This window comes from Rattus rattus, chromosome 6 (assembly GCF_011064425.1).
Source record: "Rattus rattus isolate New Zealand chromosome 6, Rrattus_CSIRO_v1, whole genome shotgun sequence".
Lineage (NCBI taxonomy): Eukaryota > Metazoa > Chordata > Mammalia > Rodentia > Muridae > Rattus > Rattus rattus.
Window position 1 is genome coordinate 116,437,773 of NC_046159.1, and position 15,242 is coordinate 116,453,014.

Sequence of the window (15,242 nt, forward strand, 5' to 3'; positions counted from 1 at the left end):
TACCTGGAAATTCCAGTGGTCACTGTGAGCTATAGATAGAGGAAGAAAGCCAGGCTGCCACTAGGAAGCATTATCCCATTGCTGGTCCTAAGTAGCTCAAGAGATCTGCAAAGATTAGACGTTATATGTGATGAGTCACCCTTATACAACTCTCCACTTTAGTGCCCGGTGTCATCAACGTACTCCATTATTAATTATTATTAAGTGTTTGTAATATTGTGTAAGCCTTAACAAAATATATGAAGCCAACCATTTATTCTGTTCACAATTTCCACAAGACAGCTAGACTCCTATCTGACCACTTCACAAATTCATGTCCCGTGAATAATTTATGAAACATCCTTGTGACTGTATTTGAGTTGGATGTTGAAAGATCCACTTGAGAGTCAAGGTTGTTAATGGAAAGAGGTTTGCCAACACAGGATCTTCTGAACATTCTCATTGCACATCTGTTCTTTTCTTTTTTAAAAAAAATGTATCTTTTTGCATTATGTATGGTATGTACACACATGTCTGTATATGATGTGCATGTATGTTTATGTGCATAAATGTGGGTATGTGCATGCCATGGTATGCATGCAAGCAGAGAGCAGAGGGCCAGCTCAGGTATCAGTACTCACCTTCTACCTTGTTTTGAGATGGTGTCTCCTTTTTGTTGTTCACCCCCTGCTGCATACTCCACATCTCTTGTCCTGCTAGGTTTCAGAAATTCTTCTGTCCCTGTCTCCCATTTTGATGTACCAGAAGAAGAATTGTAGATGGGTGCTATTAACTTTGGTTTAACTCACATTCTTGTGATTCAAATTCAGGTCCTGGTGCTGACAAGGAAAGGACTTCTCCCACATCTGCCAATCCTGTCCATACATTCCTATTCAGTCTCTGTCCACAATGAATTTTATCTCCTCCCAAGTTGTCCCCTTGCTTTCACAAGTACACCTTGTGAAAGCATGCATGTGGGAATGCACACACACACACACACACACACACACACACACAGACAAGCACAACTGTAATTTAAATATTTAAGGGCATGTTTAACAAACTAAGAATTTCTTTTTGGGATTATTGACTGGAATTATCATTATGTAAGTAATTCGATAATATAAAGGAAAGGAAATATGGTGTCCTTGCTTTCTTTTATTTCCGGTTTCTTTCATAAGTAAACCACACTGCATGTTTGCAGCAATACATGGGTGGAGAGTAGGTAGAGTTTTAAAACATATTTTAATTGAAACAGAATTACATTACTCTTTCCTCTCACTTCTTCTCTCCAGTTGTTTCCATGCCCCTCAAGTTTGTAGCCTCTTTTTATTATTATTATTGTTACATATGAACAAGTGTGCATGAATGTGTGTGTACAAAATATGTAAACAATACCCACTGAAACTATTTTTGTGTGTGTATGTGTGAGTATGGTGTCAAGGCTGACCAAAGTGGGTAAAATTTTAGTCTGCCGTTGGCAAAAATATAATGATATTTAGGTCCTCGATATCCACCATAAACATGATATTTTGAATTTTATTGACATTACTAAATATACAGAGTGGTTTTTAATGCTTCCTATGCTTTATCAATACTTTATAGAGTAAAATATATTTCCACTGAGAGGATACAGTAAAATTTTAACTTTCCCCTCATTTGGAGCTCATCTGGCTTCTAGTACATCCCCAATAGGTGTTGGTTAAATCAGTAAATTCTAACAGAAACACATGATGCTTCCTAGATAAAAGCATCGATATTTAAGAGACACAAAGATAAACTCCAAATATTATAGTATTGGCCTTGGGATGAGAAAATAAATTTGATAAAAATAATTTTAACTGAACATATTTTGACCTGAAGAAAATTTTTAAATACTTTTTATTCTACTATGCTGACATAGCCCATGGCATGTGGCAAATGCTAAAGGCCATTTGGTGGCTGCATGGGTCTATCTATTCATTAGAAGTTATACTCACCTGTTGACATTTATGATCACGGATTGCTTGGTTAGGGATATGGTGTAGCAAGCGATATAGAGCAGCCAACTTTGAATACCTGTGAACACCCATCCTCAAGGATCTGCAACTGGGGCACTTTGTCTTTTCAGAACAGATACCCCTGCTGCAGTCATCACAGGGCCAAAGAGAGCCGTAATAAACATGGCCAGTAATAAGCATGGGTGAGAGAAAAGAACAAAGAGAATGTGAGGTTATGGGAAAAACAACCCATAAAGAGGGTGATTGAGAGGTATGTAGGAGGGGATGGCTTATTTGAGTTAGAGGAAGCAGGGGTATCCTGAAGAGTAATAAGATATTTGGTTAGAAAATTTATGGAGTGAGGACCATGCTGATGAAGGGCTTAGGTACCAGACTCTAGAATTTAAGCGAGATGACATGGGAGGGAGAAAGTGATTCTAGGAGATGGCTCTTGCGAAAGACAGTGCTGGCAAATGCGCATGATGAAACCGCTGGCTCGGCAACTGGAGATGTAGCTGATAACTGAGGGGACAATGTTCCTGTGAAGGTGCTGGGGGCTGAAATAAATACAAATGCAGAAAGTGTCACAACAGTAGTTAGGGACTAAGATATACTTGGTTGGATTTTGTTGTTTGTTTTGATTGGGTTTTTTTTAAGGGTCTTTTTTTAAAAATTCAAGACAAGTAGATTTGTTTACATCCATTCTAGCAAAATACTTTAAAAAATATGATCAACTTTGAAAATTACAGACACGTACTTCATCTGTGACCATCTAATTTTTGGAGGACAGTATAAGATTAGGCAGAAATAGTCAAGCTCCTACTAGAAGATTAACTATTAAACGCTCAGTCCAAACTCCATATCACTCTTGATCATTTTCTGTCCCAAGTTAGTCTTCTACCATCTTGCCAACTTCCTGAGACTCCTGCTAACTCTGTCTACCTGATCAGCTACCAGATCAACCACCAGGCTAGCCTGAGTGGTCCAACATGCTGCCTGACCACTCACTTCTCTGTCTGGGACTACAAGCTATGTTTATATCATAATATTTTTCAATTTCAGGTAATATACCTGGCCTTAAGAGTATCCTGTCTGAATCATGCCACTCGGCCTTTAATCTTTCTGACTCAGTTGTAGGAACATCAAAATAAACACCCATATTTCATTTTAGAAGGCGGTCTCTTTATTTGAGAGACAGCATCATTCCTCAGCTTTCTGCTAAATTCTATCAAAGCACAGCAGCTGGTATCCTGTACTTCTTGTGGGCTTTCGAGAGTCATGGTCACAAACCCCTTATCAGAGGCAATCAACTATTGAGGTTTGAAGCTTAATGGAGCAGAAATGTGAGCTAATGCTTCAACCCATGCATCCGATGGCCCTTTCTCTTCTATCTGACTTTGAGTTGATGATGGGGAAAGCAACCGGCAGCAGCATAAGAAACAGAAAGCAGAGACCTGGAGGCACGCAATGCCTTTAGATTTAAGTAAATCCATTGTAGAAGGAGCACCTCCACATTTAAAAGTAATTTCTGTTTTCTGTTCCACATAGCTAGTTGACTTCTTTCTCTTGCTTTATAAAAGCATGTACAAATTCCTGTCCAGCCAGCTCTACCTGTACATCAGATATAGTCGCTGGAGCCTTTCAAGGTCATCTTTTTTTTGTAACTGAACAATGTCCCCATGCAAACAGTGAGCATTCTGCTTTATATATGGAGTCATGGCCATTTCTGTAACATTTTTTTCCTGGTCTCACAGAATATAATTGCCCTATAGACTTGAAGAACTTCTTCAATAACTGCTCATCTTTGAGAAGGACAGCACCGACTAGCCAAGTGTTCCATCGGTGACTGCAGCTTCTTGAGTCAATTTCCAACAAGGCCAACATGTTTATATCTTCTTGACTTATGAGATGGGGCTGGGGTTCATCTGAAAGTCTATTGCGTCCTTCTTTGGTGTCTCCATTTAGTGTCTCTTTTGTTTTAGCTTCAGTCAGGCTTGGGAGCATCCAGGTCATCTGTGACACGATTTTCTCGTTTCTGTTTACTCATCTGACCTTGATCTTGATAATGGTACCTTCTTCTTTCATGCCCTGCATTTTCTTAACATCTTAAGATCCGATATTGTTTTGGGTTTTTGTTTTTTGTTTCTTTTTCTTTTTTCCAGATGAAGGTTGAAGTAGAACCTTTAAAAATCCCATTACAGAGTCCTGGAGGGCGTGGACCATTTCGCATACTTAATTAGCTTAAGCTCCTTGATACTCAGGACAGTCTGGCACAAAACAATTAGGCTTAATTAATACAAGTTGAGAGGCTTCCTCTAGTACCATTATGGTGGGGAGCAAGGCAGCATCAAACAGGTGTGGCCGTGGAGAAGTACCGGAGGGTTGTACATGATGCTCATCAGACAGAAGGAAGGAAGCTAGATAAAGAGGGTGGAGTTCATAAGGGAGGGACCTGGGTGGGAGAGGGGAGAGGGAAAGGGAAAGGGGAACTGATCAGGTATGGGTGGGGGGCAGGAGAGAAGCCCTAAGGACCAGCAGAATGAATGGAAATATCCAACCTCAGTGGGGGTGGGAAATGAGAGGACCCTCCAGAATATACCAGAGACCTGGGAGGTCAGAGACTCTCAGGACTCAAAGGGAGGGACCATAGATGAAATGCCCAACAGTGGGGAGAGGGAACTTATAGAATCCATCTCCAGAAAAAAGGTAGGGCATCAAGCAGGGGGATGGGATTGCCATACCACAGTCAAAAACTCTGACCCAGAATTGTTCCTGTCTAGAAGAAATTCAGGGACAAAATAGAGAAGAGACTGAGGGAAAGGAGGTCCAGGGACTGGCCCTAGTGGGATCCATCTCAAGGCCTGACACTATCACTGATGCTATGATGTGCTTACAAACAGGAGCCTAGCATGGCTGCCCTCCAATAGCCCCAACAAGCAGCTTCCTGAGACAGACACAGAAACCTACACCCAACCAATGGTCTGAAGTCAGAGAATATGGTTGAGTTAAGGAAAGGCTGGAAGAAGCTAAGGAGGAGGGTGACCCCATAGGAAGACCAGCACTCAACTAACCTAGACCGCTGGGATCTCTCAGACACTGAGCCACCAACCAGGCTGCATATACCAGCTGGTACAAGGCTCCCAACATATATACAACAGAGGATTGCCTGGTCTAGCCTCAGTGAAAGAAGATATGCCTAACCCTTGAGAGACTTGAGGCCCCAGGTAGTGGGGAGGTCTGGTGGGGGTAGGGGTGTAGAAGAGAGTGGGAACATCCTCTTGGAGGAATAGGCATGTAGGCCAGAAGGTGGGTAAAAAAAAATAAAAGTAATTAAAAAATTAAATTAAATTAAATTAAATTAAAAATAATAAATTAAGACAGGTTTATATTGCAGATATTAGAGACCACAAGACAACAAGCTCTCTTGAACAAAGATCAAAACTTAACAAATATTTGCAATTGTGGTGAATTAGTTGGCAAAAATGTGATAGCTGAAGCATCGAGAGTAAGTATATGAGTATAAAAGGTATGTAGAAAAGGAAGAGGGAGGGGTTGGGGATTTAGCTCAGTGGTAGAGCGCTTGCCTAGGAAGCGCAAGGCCCTGGGTTCGATCCCCAGCTCCGAAAAAAAGAAAAAAGAAAAGGAAGAGGGGACAGGATCTGGAAGTGAGGCTTAGTTGGCTCTTGGACTTTGATTAAATGAGGGGAGGAGATAGAAGAACGTGCTGCTGAGAAAAATAGGAGTATAGTGTGCTGAGAAGGAAGACCTCAAGGGAACACACCGACCAGGTTATTCCTATAAGTTCTTTTCAATGACTTGTTAGATTGTGCTGTGTGTTTCCTGTAATAGCCGACGAAAATGAACAATGAATGCAAAATCTATAACTCTATTATTATAAATATTTCAAGGTGAAAATGTGACCTAAATTCAGTCTTTTAAAGTGTGCATATGTAAGTTCTATGAGTCAAGGAAGATAAAACTGGGATGATATTAAGATCTCAAGCTGTGGAACACATAAACCTGTAATGCAAGGTGTACACTTGCATGTGTGCAGCATGGGATTGGCCTAGTTTCAATGGAATTGGCCTAGTTTCAAAGGAGATTAAGGGTGGGCATGATCAGTTCATAGTCAGTCCTCATTTATTCAGCCCTCTATTTGATTCCAGGTACTAGATCCTTTTTGTATTGTTATGTTTTACATAAATACAAGGTGACTTAACTCCTAATCTTGGAGTGATGGCTTGGCTTATGGTGCCTTTGCTGCTCTTCCACAGAAGGAGAGTTCAGACCTTAGCACCCCCATCAGGCATCTCGCAAACCCCTGTAACTCCATCATCAGGGCATCCAATACCTTCTTCTGATCTTTGGACACCTGCACACGCATGCATATAGATACGTACAGATAAGTACGTACATAAAATTTTTTGAAAAACTTTAAATGCTTTTAATCTCACTTATCAGACATATCTTATGGCTGTGAAACATTTTCTATGTGGACCTATGAAGATTAAATAGGAACAAATATAGACTCTTTCTAGCTCTCCTTCATTTGACCTTGTCACCGTAATATTGACATTGGCTTAGCTATCCATGTCTTTTCCTCTAGGAATGAAATGTATGGACGTCATATTGTTTAAGAAAATCAAATTGCCCGAAGGTGGTTTTTGTGTGAAAGAACAACCAAACAGAAAAAGAAAACAAAAACAATTTATACAAATTGGGGAAAAATTGCCCCAGTCAATAGAAAGACATAGCAGCTATTTTGAGACTTCCCAGTTTCACATTTTTAAATGTCAAATTCAAGTAGCAAATCAATAAAAGTTTCTTTAGCAAAAAGAAAAGCAAAACAACAACAACAAAACCCATTGATTAGAGGATTGGGGGTACTGCTCTGTGGCTAAGTATGAAGCTTGTCTAACACAGTCAGGGTTGAGTTCCAACCCCTGTAGCACAAAACCAAAGAAGCCAGGAAGAATATCTTTGCTCAAGGAAAGGAGTATCACACTAAGAATTAGAAAGCTTGGGTTTGAGATCTTCTTCTGACTCAACACTCCTTTCACTTCTCGAGGTCTTGTTTCTATGCTTCAACTATATTATTTCCTGATACATTAATATACAGATAATATTATTCCAGCTTCCAAACCAATAAACAATTAACAAAAAGGTATCACATGGCCAGATATGGCAAGCACTGTGTGAGGTGCTATTCATGGGAGCTTAGAAAATCAAAAGATATGGTCCCAACTGTATTGACTTAAAAAGAGTAAAATGTCAGTGCCAATTGGAACTGAGTAAAATTTGTAACTGATATTAACAAACTACTAAATGAATGGCCAGTAGCTTTTTTCTCCCTCTTGACGAGGTGCTGAAGATGTGGCCAAATAGATAGGTTTTACGAAGTAGTAATTCAAGCTATGAATTTGTGTTAATGAGAAGCCTTGCACTTTTAAATTTTTTCCAAAATTATTTGCAGCTCTCTTTGAGAAGATTAAAAGAAAATATTAACTTTAATAGTACCTAAAAATTCTGGTATCTGGAATAAATGAATATTCATTTCTTTGAAAAGATATTGACCTAGTAACTGTCCTAGCCATTAACTCATTAAAGTAGTGCTTAGCACCAACATCAAAGCAGAGTCTTCTTTTACTGTCCAATATTTCATCAAGTATCCCAGCTCTCCATCACGGACTTGAAGAGAAAAGTGAGGTCTCCATGTGGCTTTCAGATTCCCAGCTTCTTGAGTTTGTGGTATACCTAGCAGGAAATGTAATGTAAAGAATCCTTGTATAGCAGAGAAAATAGCCTTTTAACATAATTCTGTTTTTATTTAAAACTAGGCCGCATTTGCATTTGCTTTTAACGATTTGAAAAACCTTGACAGTAATGTATTCCTTTTCTAAATACTGTGATAAAATACCTGCTGAGAAGTAACTTAAGAGGAGGGCCTTGTTTTGGCTTAGTTTGTGCTTCACCTCTGTGGTGGTGAAGGCATGGCGGATAAGCCAAGAAGGGCTGGTTACCTTGTTCTGTGGTTAGACGGCATAGAGAAATGAATGCTGGTACTAGTGGGAATCCTCTCTCTGTCTCTGTCTCTGTCTCTGTCTCTGTCTCTGTCTCTGTCTCTGTCTCTGTCTCTGTCTCTGTGTCTCTGTGTCTCTGCCTCTCTCTCTCTCTCTCTCTTTCTCTCTCTCTCTCTCTCTCTCTCTCTCTCTCTCTCTCTCTCTCTCTCTCTTTCTCTCTCTCTCTCTCCCCCTCTCTCTCTTTCAGTCCATGATTCCAGTCCTGGGAAGGCACCACCACATCGAGGTTATATCCTCTCTCCTAACATCCAGTTAGACTGCTCTGGAAATGTACTTAGAGACATATTCAGAGGTGAGTCTTCTGGGTAATTCTAAATCCAGTCAAGCTGCAATGAGGATTAACCATCAGAGAGAATAATTGTGAGGCACACGAGCAGGCATTACCAGTGTGTGCACACACGTTCCTTTACTTCTTAAAAGAAGGGGAAATGTACAGGAGCAATCTCCTATGCAGTTGTCACAGACATAGATGGACCGCTTTCCTTACATGGATGTACGGATAGAGGAAAGTGCTGCTCTGGAAACAGCATGCACGATGCTCTGGTGAGGAGGAGCAGAAGAATGTAATTAGCTAGAAAGAAGGCAAGAGAGAGTTCTGTGTACTAAGAATGTTTCAAAAATCTAGACCTTTCAAGGTATTCAAGGAAAGAGGATTCTAATCAGTCTAGCCACAAACTACATAATTAATTATCTTTCAAAATGCCCAACAATGACTGGGCTGCATGTATATGTTCAACTTCCCAGACCACAGTGAAATCAGTTCTGCACATATTCCCTGACAATGAACAAAAGTGTGTTTTAAAGATTTGGCAAAAATATGCACTCTCTATATAATAGTAATTATTACTAAAATTTCTTTAGCTTTCTGTATGGCAAAGAACACCACCATTCAGAAAAATAGGCAAGATACAGAATGAAAAAATATGTTTACCAACTACACATCAGATAAAAGGCTAATATCTAAAATGTATATTTAAAAAAACTAAAAATATCCCTGACCATTAAGTAACAAAATAACCTAATAAAAATGAGATACAGAACAAACTACAGAGTTCTCAAAAGATAAAGCACAAGTGGCTGAGAAACTTTTATTAATGTTTGACATACTCAGTCATCCTAGAAATGTAAATCTTAAACACATAAGAATGTCTACGATCAAGAAAATGAGTGATAGCTTTTGCTGGCAAGGACGGGTGGTAGGGCAAACACTCATCTATTGCTGTGGGAGTGCACACTTGTACAGTCACTATGGAAACCAGTGGTAGCTCCTCAGGAAGAAGAATTTATCTACCTCAAGACCCAACTATACTGGTCACTCACTCAAGACCCACTCTTCAGTATATAACCAAAGGACTCTCCTTCCTGCTATAGAGACACTTGGTTAAACATACCCATTGCTGCTGTACTCATCATAGCTAGAAATTAGAAACAGACTAGATGTTTATCAACAGATGAATGCATAAGGAAGATGTGGTACCTTTGCACAATGGTGCATTACCCAGCTGTTAAAAATAAAATCAAAACATTTACAAGTAAACGGATGGAAGTAAGAAAAGAATAATATTGAGTAAGGTATCCCAAATCCAAAAAGACAAATATGATATGCATTTGCTTAAATGTGAATGTTGCTTTTATGCCTTTCATAGGCTTGCAGAAATCCATAAAACTACAGGTTAGGTATAGAATAAAGAACTGTGTAGAAGAAAGAAACTTCTAATTTGGTGAAATAGCATATATGGTTATGGAGAGACAGGAGGGCAAACCTGGAATGAGAGGATTAAACAGAAAGGAGGAGATAAGAGGAAGCAAAGGAGGAATACAGGGAGGAACAGCTCATATTATGGGTTATTTGAGAAGTCCTTTGGAAACCTACTCCATTAGGAGCTTCTTAACATATTTACATATACAAAAGAAATTGAAACGGCATCACCAAATAACAGGAGAGAAAAAGCCCCAACTAGACTCCATCTCACCACCAAGTGAAAACCTCCAGTGCAAGGAGTGAGTTGTATCTAATTGAGTTGTTGGCCAGTGTGGGGGCTCTGTGAGATTATACAAGCAACCGAAGCCATTAGCAAGGCTATGGTTGCTATCCACAAACTAATGGTAAGGCTCTTTTGCTGAAGACAACACCTACATATCTCAATCATCAGGGAGAAATTGAGCTGGTACATAACTAGGGCTTTCACCCCTGCTGACTAGTGTTCATGGTTCTCTGCACACTACCAGAGGAGATATCTAAGCATCAATACAGTTACAAAACCCTTGCTATATAATGGTAACTGGTCTACCTAGTAGATGGCGTAATAGTGGCACAAAAGTCATAGTAACATCGAAGCACTATCTGACTGGATTGAAGGCCCACTTCATGAGATAGACCCATACCTGACACAGCTTAGGTGGCTAATGACCTGAGACAAGACAGGTAATAGATATAGGGGTAGACTAAATATTAATGTTATAATGAAGGAACTTTGCAATAAAATGTCTTCTAACCATGTTCTGCTATACTCATAGTGTCTTTCCCAGCTAATGTGGAAGAAGGACATTTCTTGAGATCTACCCTGAGACAAAGAACTGTACGTAACCAAGAATTGTGAAGAGAAGGAGAATTAGTCTTCCACGGGGATGAACTCCTTAATTAGATATCCATACCAATTGGTCAGTCCTGAAATATATATATATTTGGTGCATTGGAGCTGGGCATCCTACAATCAGTTTTTAGCCAGTTATGGTTTTTTGTGGTCTCTATTTTCTGTAAAGAGAAGATTTTTTGATGAGGGGTGAGAATTACTTTTTTATGCTTTTTTATTGGATAGTTTATTTATTTACATTTCTAATGCTATCCCCTTTCCTAGTTTCTCCCTCTCCCATCCCCTCCCTGCTTCTATAAAGATTCTCTCACTCCCGCCTACCCACTCCCACCTCAACACCTTGGCCTTCCCCTATACTGTGGAAAAGAACCTTCACAGGATCAAGAGCTTCTCCTCCTATTGATGTCAGACAATGCCATCCTCTGCTACATATGCAGCTGGAGCCATGGGTCCCCCCATGTATACTCTTTGGTTGGTAGTTTACTCCCTGGGAGCTCTAGGGGTTCTCTGATTGGTTGATATTGTTCTGCTTCCTATGAGGTTGCAAACCTCTTCAGCTCCTTCAGTCCTTTTTCTAACTCCTCCATTGGGGTCCCTGTGCTCAATCTGATGGTTAGCTGCAAACATCTTAATTTGTATCAGTAAGGCTCTGACCTCTAAGAAGACATGCATATCAGGCTCCTGTCAGCAAACACTTCTTGGCATCAGCAATAGTGACTGGGCTTGGTGGCTGCATATGGGATGGATCCCCAGGTGGGACAGTCACTGGATTGCCTTTCCTTCAGTGCCTACTCCACTCTTTGTCCCTGAATTTCCTTCCAAAAGTATATTGTTTCCCCTTCTAAGAAGTACTGAAGCATCCACACTTTGATCTTCCTTCTTCTTGAGCTTCATATGGTCTGTAAATTGATTGTATCTTGAGTATTCTAAGATTTTGGGCTAATATCCATTTACCAGTGAGTACATACCATGTGTGTTCTTTTGTGATTTAGGTGTTGTAAATTTATAAAAAAGGCTGTCTTTTGTCCCCACTTGGTCGTTCCCAAGGCAGGCTTCACCATGCCAGAAATATACATCCCAACTCTGTGGCGGCCCAGTGTCACCAACACTTTCCCAAACTCAATTCTCTCTGCAGCTTCTGTCCAGTCTCCTCCCATTCCAGTTTCCTCCTCTTCCCTCACACTTCTTTCCCGCCCATCCTTCCTTTTCATCCAATGACAGGCCTCATCTATCTTGTACCTGCCCTCACCTGTATGACATCTTACATTGGGGTACCTCACTCAGGATAATATTTTCTAGTTCCATCCATTTGCCTAAGAATTTCATGCAGTCATTGTTTTTTTTATAGCTAAGTAGTACTCCATTGTGTAAATGTACCACATTTTCTGTATCCATTCCTCTGTGGAAGGACATCTGCATTCTTTGAAATAAAAAAATAAACACTAAAAACATGAACATGATTGCTAAGACTTGTGAGGAAATTCTCAATATAATTCCTGTGATGATTAATATTGATGTCAACCTAACAAGATATAAAATCACCCAGGAGAGAAATATCTGGGGATTCCCATCAGGAATTATCTAGATTAGCTTTTCTTTCCTCTGGTATGCCTGTGAGGATTTTCTTGATTAGCTTCATTGAAATGAGAAAACCCATTCTTAATGTGATACGCATCCTCCAGCAGTTTCAGCAGCCAAGATATGAGAAAATCTGAGTGGAAGGCTTTTGCCTTTGCCTGCTTGCCATCCTCTCTGCTGATGAGTACATCTATGCTGCTTCCGCTGTCCGTTGCTGACATGACAATCAGACTCCCATGGACAGATCTGTAAGCACATTGTGTGGAAGGATTTCTTTTCTTTACTGTTTTGTTTTCTTATAATTTGAGCAGATGATCACAAAATGTTCATTGGTTGATTTTTGTAATTAAAATATAAGTGGGGAAATGTATGGGTTACATGAAGCATTACAATACCTCTAAACACTAGGAGGAAATATGTAAAAGTCTTCTTGGGTCCTTAGGTCAAACATGGTTTCTGGATCCCACGTAGGTTTGTAGGTTGTTTCTGTGATTATCACTAAGTAATACAGTAAAAACAAACAAACAAACAAACAAACAAAAACAGAGAACTAGGAATACCATAAAGATGGTTTAAGTACAGAAACGCTAGAATGATCTCAGTGATTGACAGTTATAATAAAAGCAGATGGATTTTTTTTCCCACTAGTTCACTGATGACACTGCATGGTGAGTCAACTGTGGATATAGAATCTATTATTTCTGTGTCAAGCTACAGAGTATTAGATCTTGACTTTAAGATTTAGAAGCTAAAACTCCTTAATGGCATTAACATATAACCTTGTCATTCACAATGACAGATTTTGAAGTTTTATTGCTATTGCTGCCTTGCAACACTAGACACTGAGTGATAAAACTCTTAACTGAATTCATCATAATCATGCTGTGTGTATGTAGATAGATGATAAATAGATGATTGACTGATGATAGAGAGATAGAGAGATAGACATAGAGAGATAGATAGAGAGATAGATGTGTGTAGTTTTGAATATTCCTGCATTACATATACAAAGGGTAAATGTTATGACTTGATATATTTTTGAGAGTGTTGGAGGAGGTGACAGTTTGAGCAGGTCTGATAATGTGTAAAATGCACTAAAGAAATCATCTTTTCTCATTTTATGATAGAATACTAGAGACTTGATAGCTGTCTATGAACCTAAGGATTTTTGGCCAATGTGTAAATGTGTAAAAGGGCTTACTTTATCTGAAATTTATCTAATTACCATAAGTAGACTCAGAGACTCGAGGTATAGTACAGGGGATGCAGTATTGCAGAAATAGTGTGGCCCCAGATAAACCTGGGTCATAACCTGTACTGCATTCAACTCTGTGAACTACTGGGCAGGTGAGCTAGTTAACCTTTCTTGAACTCATTTCCTCATATTAAAAATAGGGCTTATGTGACTGAGCTTACAATGATGCTTGTTATCTAACCGAGTGGCCTATATACAGAAAGCATATAATACTTCATACCCCCATTCTTTTAATGAAAGATAAATATTTATTTCCGTGTCAGTTTCTCTTAAGTATTTGTTTTCAAAGCTCACTCGATATGACTCTCCTGTTTCATTCCTCAGTCAGAGTGATGTGTAATGACACCATCACACAGGACCTTGTAAAGATCTATATGCTTGGTGAATTAACGAAGCTGTGTTTACTTCTACCATTGAAATGTGGCTATGCCTTCCATAGCCACACTCTATGTCACTTATGAGTACCAATTGTTGTCAACCGTAAAATAACAACAAGGTATCAATTAATGCTAACATTTGGTGACTAGTAAGACTATGGATAACAGCTTTTCCTCAGGATTTGAAATGTTCCCTTTCTCTGGTCCATTTGTGGGCTCTGGAGGGACATTTGGGGGAGCATAGAAGAGCATGGAGAAAGGGAGACAGGAAACTTGATGCTAATGTACAACAACTAAAGCAAATCCCTTTGCTGAGGAGGAGTTAGGCCTTCCCCATGGTCTCCTCTAAGGAAACGTTTTTCCAGATCAGTATGTGAGACTGCACATTTCACAGTAGCACTGTGGAGAGATGAGGGGCTTTCCCTGTGGGGTCTGCGTCACTGAGACTGTTTTCGCTGGTGCTCCTCTGATGCTGCATCTTCTCTTAACACATTGTCTACTGAACACTGCATTTAGTATCTTCAAATGTCTGAATGATCAACCCTTACAAAAACTTAAAGGACAATGGAGTTGTTATGCAGACTCTGTCAGTATTATTAATCGCTGTTGATTGTGCATCCTTCTGTGTGTCTCGGTGTATTGCCATTGTGCCTGATGGCCACTGGGAACAGCGAACATTCTTCTCCTTCTTATTCACAAGTTCTCTATTCAATCCATTATTATCCCTTCTCAGTGATAGAGTACCTCCCTTGTAATACAGTATTCCCACAAGATTACATATTGTCTTGTTCAACCAGTCTCACCTTGGGCATGAAACTCTGGGAAACTCTGGAAGGAAGTGTAAAATACATATTAGAGTCGTTTCTCCTCCCATAAAGGGTTACAGTCACCTCTTTCTACAGGCAGTCTCAACCACCTGCACAGGAGAGAGTATGCAGCTTCCTTGTGTGTGCCAATAAACATGCTCCACCTCCCATTTCTTTAAGCTGCCTCAGAAATCCGACATCAGGCATTCCTCAATGTAGTATGACAAGGTTAGGGGCTTTAGTTTCCTTCTAGTCTGACTCTAGACAACAGAATCCATTTTGTACTGAGCTCTATTCTGAACACTGACATCTGGGCAAATGCTGTTACACTAACTAGCCCAAATTCTCATGATGTTCTCTTCACTTGGGTCAGATTAATTGCTGATTTTAGGTGATGAACCAGCCTACCTCCATTTTAGGTTTAAAAGCCATCTTATACTAAAGACAAACTAGGCTCACTCTTGTTTCTGATTTAATAATCATAAATTAAGTAAAAATGTTTCTTAAAGATTGGGCTATGCTTCATCTGTAACCTTAACTACAAATGGTTTTCTATTACCTTTTCCAGGAAATGGTAACCATGGTGTTGTTTCC

The 15,242-nt window shown here is 39.7% G+C and overlaps 1 pseudogene; it reads right to left on the reverse strand.

Annotated features, from left to right (window-relative positions):
• Positions 1 to 2,928: 2,928 nt before the first annotated feature.
• LOC116904429 lies at positions 2,929 to 4,181 on the reverse strand (annotated as a pseudogene).
• Positions 4,182 to 15,242: the final 11,061 nt, after the last annotated feature.